The following is a 13,089-nucleotide window of genomic DNA, read 5'->3' on the forward strand; positions in this document are numbered from 1 at the left end:
GGCGGATCTGGGCCTCCCGGGCCCGCGCGGGAGAGGCGGCGGGGCAGGCCAGGTGGCGGTGCTGGGTTGGACGCGCCGGCGGCTCGCCTGACGTGGCGAGACCGGATTGGCCGGAGTGAGGTGGCCAACGGAAGCGTCCGGCACGGACGGACATGTCTGGCGGCGCGAGGAAGAGGAAGGCTAGGGTTCAACCGTGAATTTTGGGAGGGGAGCACATATTTATAGGTAGAGGGAGCTAGGAGAGTCCAAATGAGGTGCGGTTTTCGGCCACGCGATCGTGATCGAACGACCGAGATGATGGGGGAGGTTTAGGTGGGTTTTGGGCCACTTTGGAGGGGTGTTGGGCTGCAACACACACGAGGCCTTCTCGGTCCCTCGGTTAACCGTTGGAGTATCAAACGAAGTCCAAATGGCACGAACCTTGACAGGCGGTCTACCGGTAGTAAACCAAGGCCGCTTGACAAGTCTCGTTCCAATCCGGAAATGTTTAACCCCCACACACGAAAAGAAGGTAGAAATGACCACAGGAGGAGAACGGAGCGCCGGAATGCAAAATAGACAACGGGGAAAATGCTCGGATGCTTGAGACAAACATGTATGCAAATGAAATGCACATGATGACATGATATGCAATGCATGACATGCAAGCAATGACAAGGCAACAATAGCGAATAACTGGACGACACCTGGCACATCGGTCTCGGGGCGTTACAATTATCTTTATGCAACACCTCCAGTTTGAAATTGTTTCTCGTTCGTCGATGTCCTCTCGCATGCGAGCTCCGACGTCAGACTCTATCGAAGCTCCAACACTGAACTGCATTCGAGGTGTCTTAGATCACCTTTGGCTCAAAAAATTCGATGGAGTTTTGCCGAGCTTAATGCCAGAAATGCTCTCTATAGAGCCAACCATTTATATTCGAGCTTTACGCCAGATAGGCCCAAGATGGTACCTATTATTGTCCGAAGACGTGTTTGCCTATAGCTGGTCAAGCTGAACACTGAGCACTTTGAATTTTCTGCATTGAATAGGCAATGCAGTAGCCCCCGAGCCAATGGGCGGGTAGCAACACCAGATCAGGGGATCGATGTGCCCCATTAATATTAGTAAATTATAAGCACAAAGCCCAGTAGCCCCTGAGCCTTAATGTGGGCATTGGTGGCCAAACTAAGGATCGATATCCAGAGTAAAATCACAAATTATGTGTAATGATTCTATGTATCCAAGTACTGTACATCATTAATGCTCGGATCACCATTATACAAAACTTTGTTTACGAACTATCGACTTCAACCTCATCGGCCAGTAGTCGGGGAGTGTTTGTCCTACTTTATAAAGCATTGATAAGGGCAAAGATTTACGGCAAACAAGGCAATCCGGCCATATGGATTTATAAACAAATGTTCACGGAGAGATATTGATGTAGGGTAGAACCCTATGTGGCTGATCTTTCACGAAAGGAGCGGATCCCGCGAAGAACACGAGGGGGGAAATGAGGGGAATCATGAGGGGAAACATGATATAAACACTAAAACCAATAAGATATGGTCACACATAGCTAGATCCTCGAAACACAAAGAGATACACGATCCAAATCCAACAAGGGATGATACAAAGGGTAGCCGGCTCTTCTCCGTGAGGAGGTCTTGAATCCACAAGGGGATCTTCCTATAAAGGGGTCTTGAATCCAAGGTGTATCTTCTCCGAAGAGGGGCCGCGGTCTCTCTCAAGGAGTATATCCGATATGGATGAGTGAAGCTCTATCTCACAAATTAGCTAACACAACGCTGACCCTAGAAATGAGGTGGAGGTGGTCTATTTATAGTCTAAGCCATGAAGGGGTAAGTGGGGAGGGATACAAGGCCAAAGGCCTGGCTGCACCCAGGCAGTGTCAGACGTCCGGTCGCTCACGGGGGTCCGGTCGTCCGGAGGGCGTCGGACTTCCGACGTTTCTTCTTTGGACTGTTACCGTTAGACGTCTGGGTTGTGTCGGTCGTCCGGGCGCTGGGACTTGCCGGACGTCCGGTGTTCTTCGGTCGTCCGTCCGCTGTAGATCTCCTAGCTGGTCCTGGCGTGGTCGCATCGGACGTCTGGTGGACGTCGGTCGTCCGGGCGCTGTAGACTCCGTAGCTCCATCTTCTTCCATCTTCTCTTCCACGCTTCCCTCGCGGATGGTGTACAATACACTTGCGCTCGCACTCCTCCTCATCGTCCGTACCGTTCCGATAATACCTATGCATGCACACGAGTGGAGTGTCACGTAGTATACCATCCTCGAAGTGGTCAAGTGAGCACGTGTAAAGGATTTGATTCACCTTTATGTATGTGAAGTAGATGTCGCACGTGTCACTCGTCGAATGGACTCTTGACATGGTGATGTCCATAGGATGCTCCGCATCATCTCCCCTCCCTTGGGAAGGATCCGACCTTGGATCGAGATCGAAATCACCACGGGAAGTTCTCATCATCTTGAAGCTTGTAATGGGCACTCTCCAATGTCGCACCATCTTGGGATTCCTTCAAAAGGAGCAAAGACAACAAACACTTGGAAAAACAAATGTGGTTAGCGTTAGTGCAAAACCAAGCATTCAAGAGGTGATCCACCAAACAAGTGTCGTCATCATGCAAAGCATATGGTTTGACAAAGGATTGTGACATGGCATATAAGCACATAAATTGAGCACAAGCAAAGATATCATGGAGCCAAGCATGTCAATGTGAGGTAGTGATGCAAATATGTTGAACAAGTGAATAAGCATCTACCTCAAGATCATAGAAAATATGGGCAAAGCGCTCAATGAAAGGTCTATGGTAGGCATAGGAATCATTCACAACACCAAATAAATTGAAGTGTCTAAACACATGGGTCAAGTGTAAGACAATCCAAGCATAATGTACATTGGGTTTAGTGAATATCGTGTGGCACTCAACAAAATGAAGAGCAATTTTTTATCATGTAGCAATCAATGGGACATGGCATATGTGAAGTGATGACATTGTTGCAACCAAACATATGGGAGGAGCAAGTAATCCAAGAATTGGATGCAACACACAAGGCATATATATCATGATGCATGGAATGGTGAAAATGAAAAGTCAAAGCAAGATCTCTAACAAGTGTGCAATCAAGTGGTCCAAGATGAATAATAAGTCTCATGGGGAAAGCAACACGAGTAGTATGATCCGTAAAATCCATGCTCATGGTTTGGGGGTTCTCAAAAGAGAAGGATATCACCTTGAAAGGATGTCCTTTTGTGTCCTTCACAATGCTGAAGTACAAGCAAGTGCGATGTAGAATCATCGTGGTAGAAGGTGATTCACTCTCAAGAGCTCGATTGTCAACTCACGTGACGTGGAAGTTGACACAAGGTCCAAGTATCCTACACATGAACACAACAAAACAAAGAACATATGTGCATGGTAGATAAACACATCATCCATCATGATGGTACTCTTCTCTTGAACATAACCATTAGAAGCACAAGTGCATGAACAATATGATGCAACAATGGTAATATTCATGGCACGAGGTATATGGTGCAAAGAAGGAAGACAAGCATGCTTCACAAAAAATATGTCAAAATCTTCAAATATAGGCGAGAATGCTATGAGGGCAATCTCATGAGCAAGATTAGAATCATTGTTGCACTCAATACATGGCAAATTGTCTAACATGAGAGAGGCAATACATGGAGATATATGACAAGAAGCAATAACAATCATGTCGTTCAAAGCATGTAAATGGTAGTCATCAACCACATGAAATGACCAAGTATGAATCATCGCTGATGCAACAAGGCAAGCAATCATAATAATCAAGTAGTGCAAACTAGTGGCTGAAGATGCAACACACTAGAGTAAATCAGGGCAATCATGTCATTTGAGAAAATAATAGGCATAGACAATGCACATGACATATCGCAAGCACGAACACAAAGCAAGATCATAGTATCATCATATATAGGAATGGGACACAAAGCAAACATGGCAATAAGTAGCAATATCTCCACCAAGTTTGCAAATACACATACAAGTATAAGAATCAATCATCATGTGTAATGCAAAGCATGGGTCACAAATGCATGGCAAAGGTATAGGAGTGAGCATATCATGCAAAGTGAACATGGCAAGATGGGCAAATGATATATAATGGACAATAACCCATAGCCAAGTGAGGGCCATGTAGAAGAAATGCGCGAAGTCTCTGCGTGAAGAGAGCAGTGGGAAAGACAATCCATGGGATCCCAAGTCATCATTGCTCTCGAGCGCTCGTTTTGTCAACTTGTGGGATTGCGAGGTTGACAAGAATTCATGGGTACCTACACAAAAGAGACACAAACAAAAGAGATTGTGTGTGTGGTAAATGTACACATCATCCGTCTTGATGTGTATGTGCACATGAGAGGTAGCACAAGATAAGCATCGCTCAAAGAAATTTGATGCATGGTATAAGAAAATGTCATCCATCATGAAAGAATAGTTATTGTGTATGACACGATGGGGATGTAAATTTAGCATACAAGTATATGGGACATCAATAGCATTTTTATTCATGGGGAGCATATGGTGCACACAAGTATTGGGATAATGCAATGGATGGGAGTGATAAAAATCGCCTAAAATGTATGAGGAAACTATGGGGGTCTCCTCATGAGCAATACCTGAAACATCATATGGAGAAAATGGACAACATCCCAAACAATGCTTATCCGAAGCTAGGTGGTTATGGCATGGCATATGAGATAAATGATGCAAAGGTAGCATGTCAATATCATAAGAAGAGAAACAAATTCCAATAACCATAGGCTTGTCATCTTTGCCATATGTGCAAATTGGGTTTATTTTAATAGCATATGCATAGTCACTATCAAGAGATTGAAAATATGACATATGATTGATCTCATGCATAGCATATGAAAAGTCAAGAAGATTGGCAAACATGATGTGACCGAGAGAATTAGCACAAGAAATCGTATGTAACATGGCATCAAAACTAATAGACTCCACATGGAAATCATCATACTCATCATAAATGGGTAAATCATCGCATGGGGACGTCTCACTAGCATGAAGCATGGTAATAGGTTGATCAACATCATGGAAGCAATCAATGTCAAGAATGTCCACCAGTGGGCCTAGAGCATCACCTTCACCTATGTTACCTTTGTCATTCCACTCATGTGGTGTAGGTGAGGTGGGAAAGACCAAATGGTGGTCATCTTCATCTTGATGGAACCATGTGAGGGGTGCATCATATTCCACCATGGCCATCGGGTTGTCCAAAGGGAGGACGAAGTCATCGCGAATTGGCGCGTCATCATAGATGGGACCTAGGACCAAATGAGAAGACACAATAGAGGTAGTGGTTAAGTCGTTAAGAATCATAGTGGCCTCACTCTCTCTATGTGGTGGTTCACTCACTCCCTCAAGGTAGGTGCACTCAATGTCACATATGGTGGAGTCACTCATCTCACTCAAGTGGTGAGGGTTGTGGCTCTCCTCACATGGGAATTGTGGTAACACATCATATGTCGGGCTAGTGGTGAAGAAACACTCACTCTCAATATGGTGGCTAAAGTCACTCAAGTCAACAAATGTCGCCATGGTCGAAGGGAAAATCCCACGATCAATCATCTCATTGTCATCTCCGTGGATGAAGGCCAAAGATGGCACATCATCACTCTCGCCTCCTAAGATGGAAGCATCATCCTTGCTCGTCACCATGTCGCTCGCCTCCAAAGCTTGGTCCTTGATGGTCTCCGTAGTCGTAGTCATCGTTGCACTGATACGTCTCCATCGTATCTACTTTTCCTAACACTTTTGCCCTTGTTTTGGACTCTAACTTGCATGATTTGAATGGAACTAACCCGGACTGATGTTGTTTTTAGCAGAATTACCATGGTGTTATTTATGTGCAGAAACAAATGTTCTCGGAATGACTTGAAACTTCACGGAGCAACTTTTCAGAAAGTATGAAAAATACCTGCAAAAGATGAAGGCCAGGGGGCCCACCACCTGTCCACGAGGGTGGGGGCGCTGTTGGAAATATGCCCTAGAGGCAATAATAAAAGTATTATTATATTTCAATGTTCATGATAAATGTCTTTTATTCATGCTATAACTGTATTATCCGGAAATCGTAATACACGTGTGAATACTTAGACCACAATATGTCCCTGGTGAGCCTCTAGTTGACCAGCTCATTGTGATCAACAGATAGTCATGGTTTCCTGACTATGGACATTGGATGTCGTTGATAACGGGATCACATCATTAGGAGAATGATGTGATGGACAAGACCCAATCCTAAGCATAGCATAAAAGATCGTGTAGTTCGTTTTGCTAGAGCTTTGCCAATGTCAAGTATCTCTTCCTTAGACCATGAGATCGTGTAACTCCCGGATACCGTAAGAATGCCTTGGGTGTATCAAACGTCACAACGTAACTGGGTGTCTATAAAGGTGCATTACAGGTATCTCCGAAAGTAGCTGTTGGGTTGACACGGATCGAGACTGGGATTTGTCACTCCGTATGACGGAGAGGTATCACTGGGCCCACTCGGTAATGCATCATCATTATGAGCTCAATGTGACCAAGGTGTTGGACACGGGATCATGCATTGCGGTACGAGTAAAGTGACTTGCCGGTAACGAGACTGAACAAGGTATTGGGATACCGACGATCGAGTCTCGGGCAAGTAACGTACCGATTGACAAAGGGAATTGTATACAGGGTTTGATCGAATCCTCGACATAGTGGTTCATCCGATGACAACATCGAGGAGCATGTGGGAGCCATCATGGGTATCCAGATCCCGCTGTTGGTTATTGGCCTGAGAGCGTCTCGGTCATGTCTGCATGTCTCCCGAACCCGTAGGTTCTACACACTTAAGGTTCGGTGACGCTAGGGTTATTAGGAAGACTAGTATGTGACTACCGAATGTTGTTCGGAGTCCCGGATGGGATCCTGGACGTCACGAGGAGATCCGGAAGGGTCCGGAGGTAAAGATTTATATATGGGAAGTTGTCAAACGGACACCGGGAAGTTTCGGGGTCATACCGGTATTGTACCGGGGCCACCGGAAGGGTTCCGGGGGTCCACCGGGAGGGGCCACCCCTCCCGGGGGGCCACATGGGCTGCGTGGGGCAGGGAGCCAGCCCCTGGTGGGCTGGCCGCACCCCCCTCCCTTGGGCCCATGCGCCTAGGGTTGAGGGGGAACCCTAGAGGGGGCGCCCCCCTTGACTTGGGGGGCAAGCCACCCTCTCCCCTCTCCCCTTGGCCGCCGCACCCCCCCTAGATGGGTTCTAGGGGGCCGGCCCCCTTATCCCTTCCCCCTATAAATAGAGGGGTGAGGGGAGGGCAGCCGCACCATCCTCCAAGGCGCAGCCCTCCCCTCCCCAACACCTCTCCTCCTCCATTGTGTGCTTGGCGAAGCCCTGTCGGAGTACTGCCTCTCCACCATCACCACGCCGTCGTGCTGCCGGTGGAGCTGTCTTCCTCAACCTCTCCTTCCCCCTTGCTGGATCAAGAAGGAGGAGACGTCTCCCGTCCCGTACGTGTGTTGAACGCGGAGGTGCTGTCCGTTCAGCACTTGGTCATCGGTGATTCGAATCACGTCGAGTACGACTACATCATCACCTTGCAAGCTTCCGCACGCGATCTACAAGTGGTATGTAGATGCAAACTCTCTCCCTTGACTCGTTGCTTAGATGAACTCATAGATGGATCTTGGTGAAACCGTAGGAAAAATTTTAATTTTCTGCAACGTTCCCCAACAGTGGCATCATGAGCTAGGTCTATGCGTAGTTCTCTAATGCACGAGTAGAACACAATTTGTTGTGGGCGTGGATTTTGTCATCTTACTTGCCTCTACTAGTCTTTTCTTGCTCAACGGTATTGTGGGATGAAGCGGCCCGGACCAACCTTACACGTACGCTTACGTGAGACCGGTTCCACCGACTGACATGCACTAGTTGCATAAGGTGGCTGGCGGGTGTCTGTCTCTCCCACTTTAGTTGGAGCGGAATCGATGAACAGGGCCCTTATGAAGGGTAAATAGAAGTTGACAAAATCACGTTGTGGTGAATCGTAGGTAAGAAAACGTTCTTGCTAGAACCCAATTGCAGCCACGTAAAAGATGCAACAACAATTAGAGGACGTCTAACTTGTTTTTGCAGCGATTGATCATGTGATGTGATATGGCCAGAAGTTGTGATGAATGATGAATTGTGATGTATGAGATCATGTTCTTTGTAATAGGATTCACGACTTGCATGTCGATGAGTATGACAACCGGCAGGAGCCATAGGAGTTGTCATTATTTTTTGTATGACCTGCGTGTCATTGAACAACGCCATGTAAACTACTTTACTTTATTGCTAAACGTTAGTCATAGAAGTAGAAGTAGTCGTTGGCGTGACAACTTCATGAAGACACGATGATGGAGATCATGATGATGGAGATCATGGTGTCAAGCCGGTGACAAGATGATCATGGAGCCCCGAAGATGAAGATCAATGGAGCTATATGATATTGGCCATATCATGTCACAACCATATAATTGCATGTGATGTTTATTATGTTTATGCATCTTGTTTACTTAGGACGACGGTAGTAAATAAGATGATCCCTTACAAAATTTCAAGAAGTGTTCTCCCCTAACTGTGCACCGTTGCTACAGTTCGTCGCTTCTAAGCACCACGTGATGATCGGGTGTGATGGATTCTTACGTTCACATACAACGGGTGTAAGACAGTTTTACACAGCGAAAACACTTAGGGTTAACTTGACGAGCCTAGCATGTGCAGACATGGCCTCGGAACACGGAGACCGAAAGGTCGAACACGAATCGTATAGAAGATACGATCAACATGAGAATGTTCACCGACGATGACTAGTCCGTCTCACGTGATGATCGGACACGGGCTAGTCGACTCGGATCGTGTAACACTTAGATGACTAGAGGGATGTCTAATCTAAGTGGGAGTTCATAATTTGATTAGAACTTTATTATCATGAACTTAGTCTAAAACCTTTGCAAATATGTCTTGTAGATCAATGGCCAACGCTAATGTCAACATGAACTTCAACGCGTTCCTAGAGAAAACCAAGCTGAAAGATGATGGCAGCAACTATACGGACTGGGTCCGGAACCTGAGGATCATCCTCATAGCTGCCAGGAAACAATATGTCCTAGAAGGACCGCTAGGTGACGCTCCCGTCCCCGAGAACCAAGACATTATGAATGCTTGGCATGCTCGCGCTGATGATTACTCCCTCGTTCAGTGCGGCATGCTTTACAGCTTAGAACCGGGGCTCCAAAAGCGTTTTGAGCACCACGGAGCATATGAGATGTTCGAAGAGCTGAAACTAGTTTTTCAAGCTCATGCCCGGGTCGAGAGATATGATGTCTCCGACAAGTTCTACAGTTGTAAGATGGAGGAAAACAGTTCTGTCAGTGAGCACATCCTAAAGATGTCTGGGTTGCACAACCGTATGACCCAGCTGAACATTAACCTCCCAGATGAGGCGGTCATTGACAGAATCCTCCAGTCGCTCCCACCAAGCTACAAGAGCTTTGTGATGAACTACAACATGCAGGGGATGGAAAAGACCATTCCTGAAGTGTTCTCGATGCTGAAGTCAGCAGAGGCTGAAATCAAGAAAGAACATCAAGTGTTGATGGTCAATAAGACCACTAAGTTCAAGAAGGGCAAGGGTAAGAAGAACTTCAAGAAGGACGGCAAAGATGTTGCCGCGCCTGGTAAACCAGTTACCGGGAAGAAGTCAAAGAATGGACCCAAGCCTGAGACTGAGTGCTTTTATTGCAAGGGGAAGGGTCACTGGAAGCGGAACTGCCCCAAATACTTAGCGGATAAGAAGGCCGGCAACACCAAAGGTATATTTGATATACATGTGATTGATGTGTACCTTACCAGTACTCGTAGTAACTCCTGGGTATTTGATACCGGTGCCGTTGCTCATATTTGTAACTCACAGCAGGAGCTGCGGAATAAACGGAGACTGGCGAAGGACGAGGTGACGATGCGCGTCGGGAATGGTTCCAGAGTCGATGTGATCGCCGTCGGCACGCTGCCTCTACATTTACCTACGGGATTAGTTTTGAACCTTAATAATTGTTATTTAGTGCCAAGTTTGAGCATGAACATTGTATCTGGATCTCGTTTAATACGAGATGGCTACTCATTTAAGTCTGAGAATAATGGTTGTTCGATTTATATGAGAGATATGTTTTATGGTCATGCTCCGATGGTCAATGGTTTATTCTTAATGAATCTCGAGCGTAATATTACACATGTTCATAGTGTAGATGCCAAAAGATTTAAAGTTGATAACGATAGTCCCACATACTTGTGGCACTGCCGCCTTGGTCACATTGGTGTCAAGCGCATGAAGAAGCTCCATGCCGATGGACTTTTGGAGTCTCTTGATTATGAATCATTTGACACATGCGAACCATGCCTTTTGGGCAAGATGACCAAGACTCCGTTCTCCGGAACAATGGAGCGAGCAACCAACTTGTTGGAAATCATACATACCGATGTGTGCGGTCCAATGAGCGTTGAGGCTCGCGGAGGATATCGTTATGTTCTCACTCTCACTGATGACTTAAGTAGATATGGGTATGTCTACTTAATGAAACACAAGTCTGAGACCTTTGAAAAGTTCAAGGAATTTCAGAATGAGGTGGAGAATCAACGTGACCGAAAGATAAAGTTCCTACGATCAGATCGTGGAGGAGAATATTTAAGTCACGAATTTGGCACACACTTAAGGAAATGTGGAATCGTTTCACAACTCACGCCGCCTGGAACACCTCAACGAAACGGTGTGTCCGAACGTCGTAATCGCACTCTATTGGATATGGTGCGGTCTATGATGTCTCTTACCGATTTACCGCTATCATTTTGGGGATACGCTCTAGAGACAGCTACATTCACTTTAAATAGGGCACCGTCTAAATCCGTTGAGACGACACCGTATGAATTATGGTTTGGAAAGAAACCTAAGCTGTCGTTTCTAAAAGTTTGGGGATGCGATGCTTATGTCAAGAAACTTCAACCTGAAAAGCTCGAACCCAAGTCGGAAAAATGCGTCTTCATAGGATACCCTAAGGAAACTGTCGGGTATACCTTCTACTTAAGATCCGAAGGCAAGATCTTTGTTGCCAAGAACGGATGCTTTCTGGAAAAAGAGTTTCTCTCGAAAGAAGTAAGTGGGAGGAAAGTAGAACTCGATGAAGTACTGCCTCTTGAGCGGGAAAGTGGCGCAGCGCAGGAAACCGTTCCTGTGATGCCCACTCCAACTGAAGAGGAAAACAATGATGATGATCAAGGTACTTCGGATCAAGTTACTGCTGAACTTCGTAGGTCTACAAGGACACGTTCCGCACCAGAGTGGTACGGCAACCCTGTCCTGGAAATCATGTTGTTAGACAACGGTGAACCTTCGAACTATGAAGAAGCGATGGCGGGCCCAGATTCCAACAAATGGCTTGAAGCCATGAAATCCGAGATAGAATCCATGTACGAAAACAAAGTATGGACTTTGACAGACTTGCCCGATGATCGGCGAGCGATAGAAAACAAATGGATCTTTAAGAAGAAGACGGACGCGGATGGTAATGTCACCATCTATAAAGCTCGACTTGTCGCTAAGGGTTATCGACAAGTTCAAGGGATTGACTACGACGAGACATTCTCTCCCGTAGCGAAGCTAAAGTCCGTCCGAATCATGTTAGCAATTGCCGCATACTATGATTATGAGATATGGCAGATGGACGTCAAAACGGCATTCCTTAACGGGCATCTTAAGGAAGAGCTGTATATGATGCAGCCGGAAGGTTTTGTCGATCCTAAGAACGCTAACAAAGTGTGCAAGCTCCAGCGATCCATTTATGGACTGGTGCAAGCATCTCGGAGTTGGAACATTCGCTTTGATGAGATGATCAAAGCGTTTGGGTTTATGCAGACTTATGGAGAAGCCTGCGTTTACAAGAAAGTGAGTGGGAGCTCTGTAGCATTTCTCATATTATATGTAGATGACATACTCTTGATGGGAAATAATATAGAATTTCTGGACAGCATTAAGGCCTACTTGAATAAGTGTTTTTCAATGAAGGACCTTGGAGAAGCTGCTTATATATTAGGCATCAAGATCTATAGAGATAGATCGAGACGCCTCATAGGTCTTTCACAAAGCACATACCTTGACAAGATTTTGAAGAAATTCAAAATGGATCAGTCCAAGAAGGGGTTCTTGCCTATGTTACAAGGTGTGAGACTGAGCTCGGCTCAGTCACCGACCACGGCAAAAGATAAAGAAGAGATGAGTGTCATCCCCTATGCTTCAGCCATAGGATCTATTATGTATGCCATGCTGTGTACCAGACCCGATGTAAACCTTGCCGTAAGTTTGGTAGCAAGATACCAAAGTAATCCCGGCAAGGAACACTGGACAGCGGTCAAGAATATCCTGAAGTACCTGAAAAGAACGAAGGACATGTTTCTCGTTTATGGAGGAGACGAAGAGCTCGTCGTAAAGGGTTACGTCGACGCTAGCTTCGACTCAGATCTGGATGACTCTAAGTCACAAACCGGATACGTGTATATGTTGAATGGTGGAGCAGTAAGCTGGTGCAGCTGCAAGCAGAGCGTCGTGGCGGGATCTACATGTGAAGCGGAGTACATGGCAGCCTCGGAGGCAGCGCATGAAGCGATTTGGGTGAAGGAGTTCATCACCGACCTAGGAGTCATACCCAATGCGTCGGGGCCGATCAAACTCTTCTGTGACAACACTGGAGCTATTGCCCTTGCCAAGGAGCCCAGATTTCACAAGAAGACCAGGCACATCAAGCGTCGTTTCAACTCCATCCGTGAAAATGTTCAAGATGGAGACATAGAGATTTGCAAAGTGCACACGGATCTGAATGTCGCAGATCCGCTGACTAAACCTCTCTCGCGTGCAAAACATGATCAACACCAGAACTCTATGGGTGTTCGATTCATCACAATGTAACTAGATTGGTGACTCTAGTGCAAGTGGGAGACTGTTGGAAATATGCCCTA

Source organism: Triticum aestivum, chromosome 1A, assembly GCF_018294505.1.
Source record: "Triticum aestivum cultivar Chinese Spring chromosome 1A, IWGSC CS RefSeq v2.1, whole genome shotgun sequence".
Lineage (NCBI taxonomy): Eukaryota > Viridiplantae > Streptophyta > Magnoliopsida > Poales > Poaceae > Triticum > Triticum aestivum.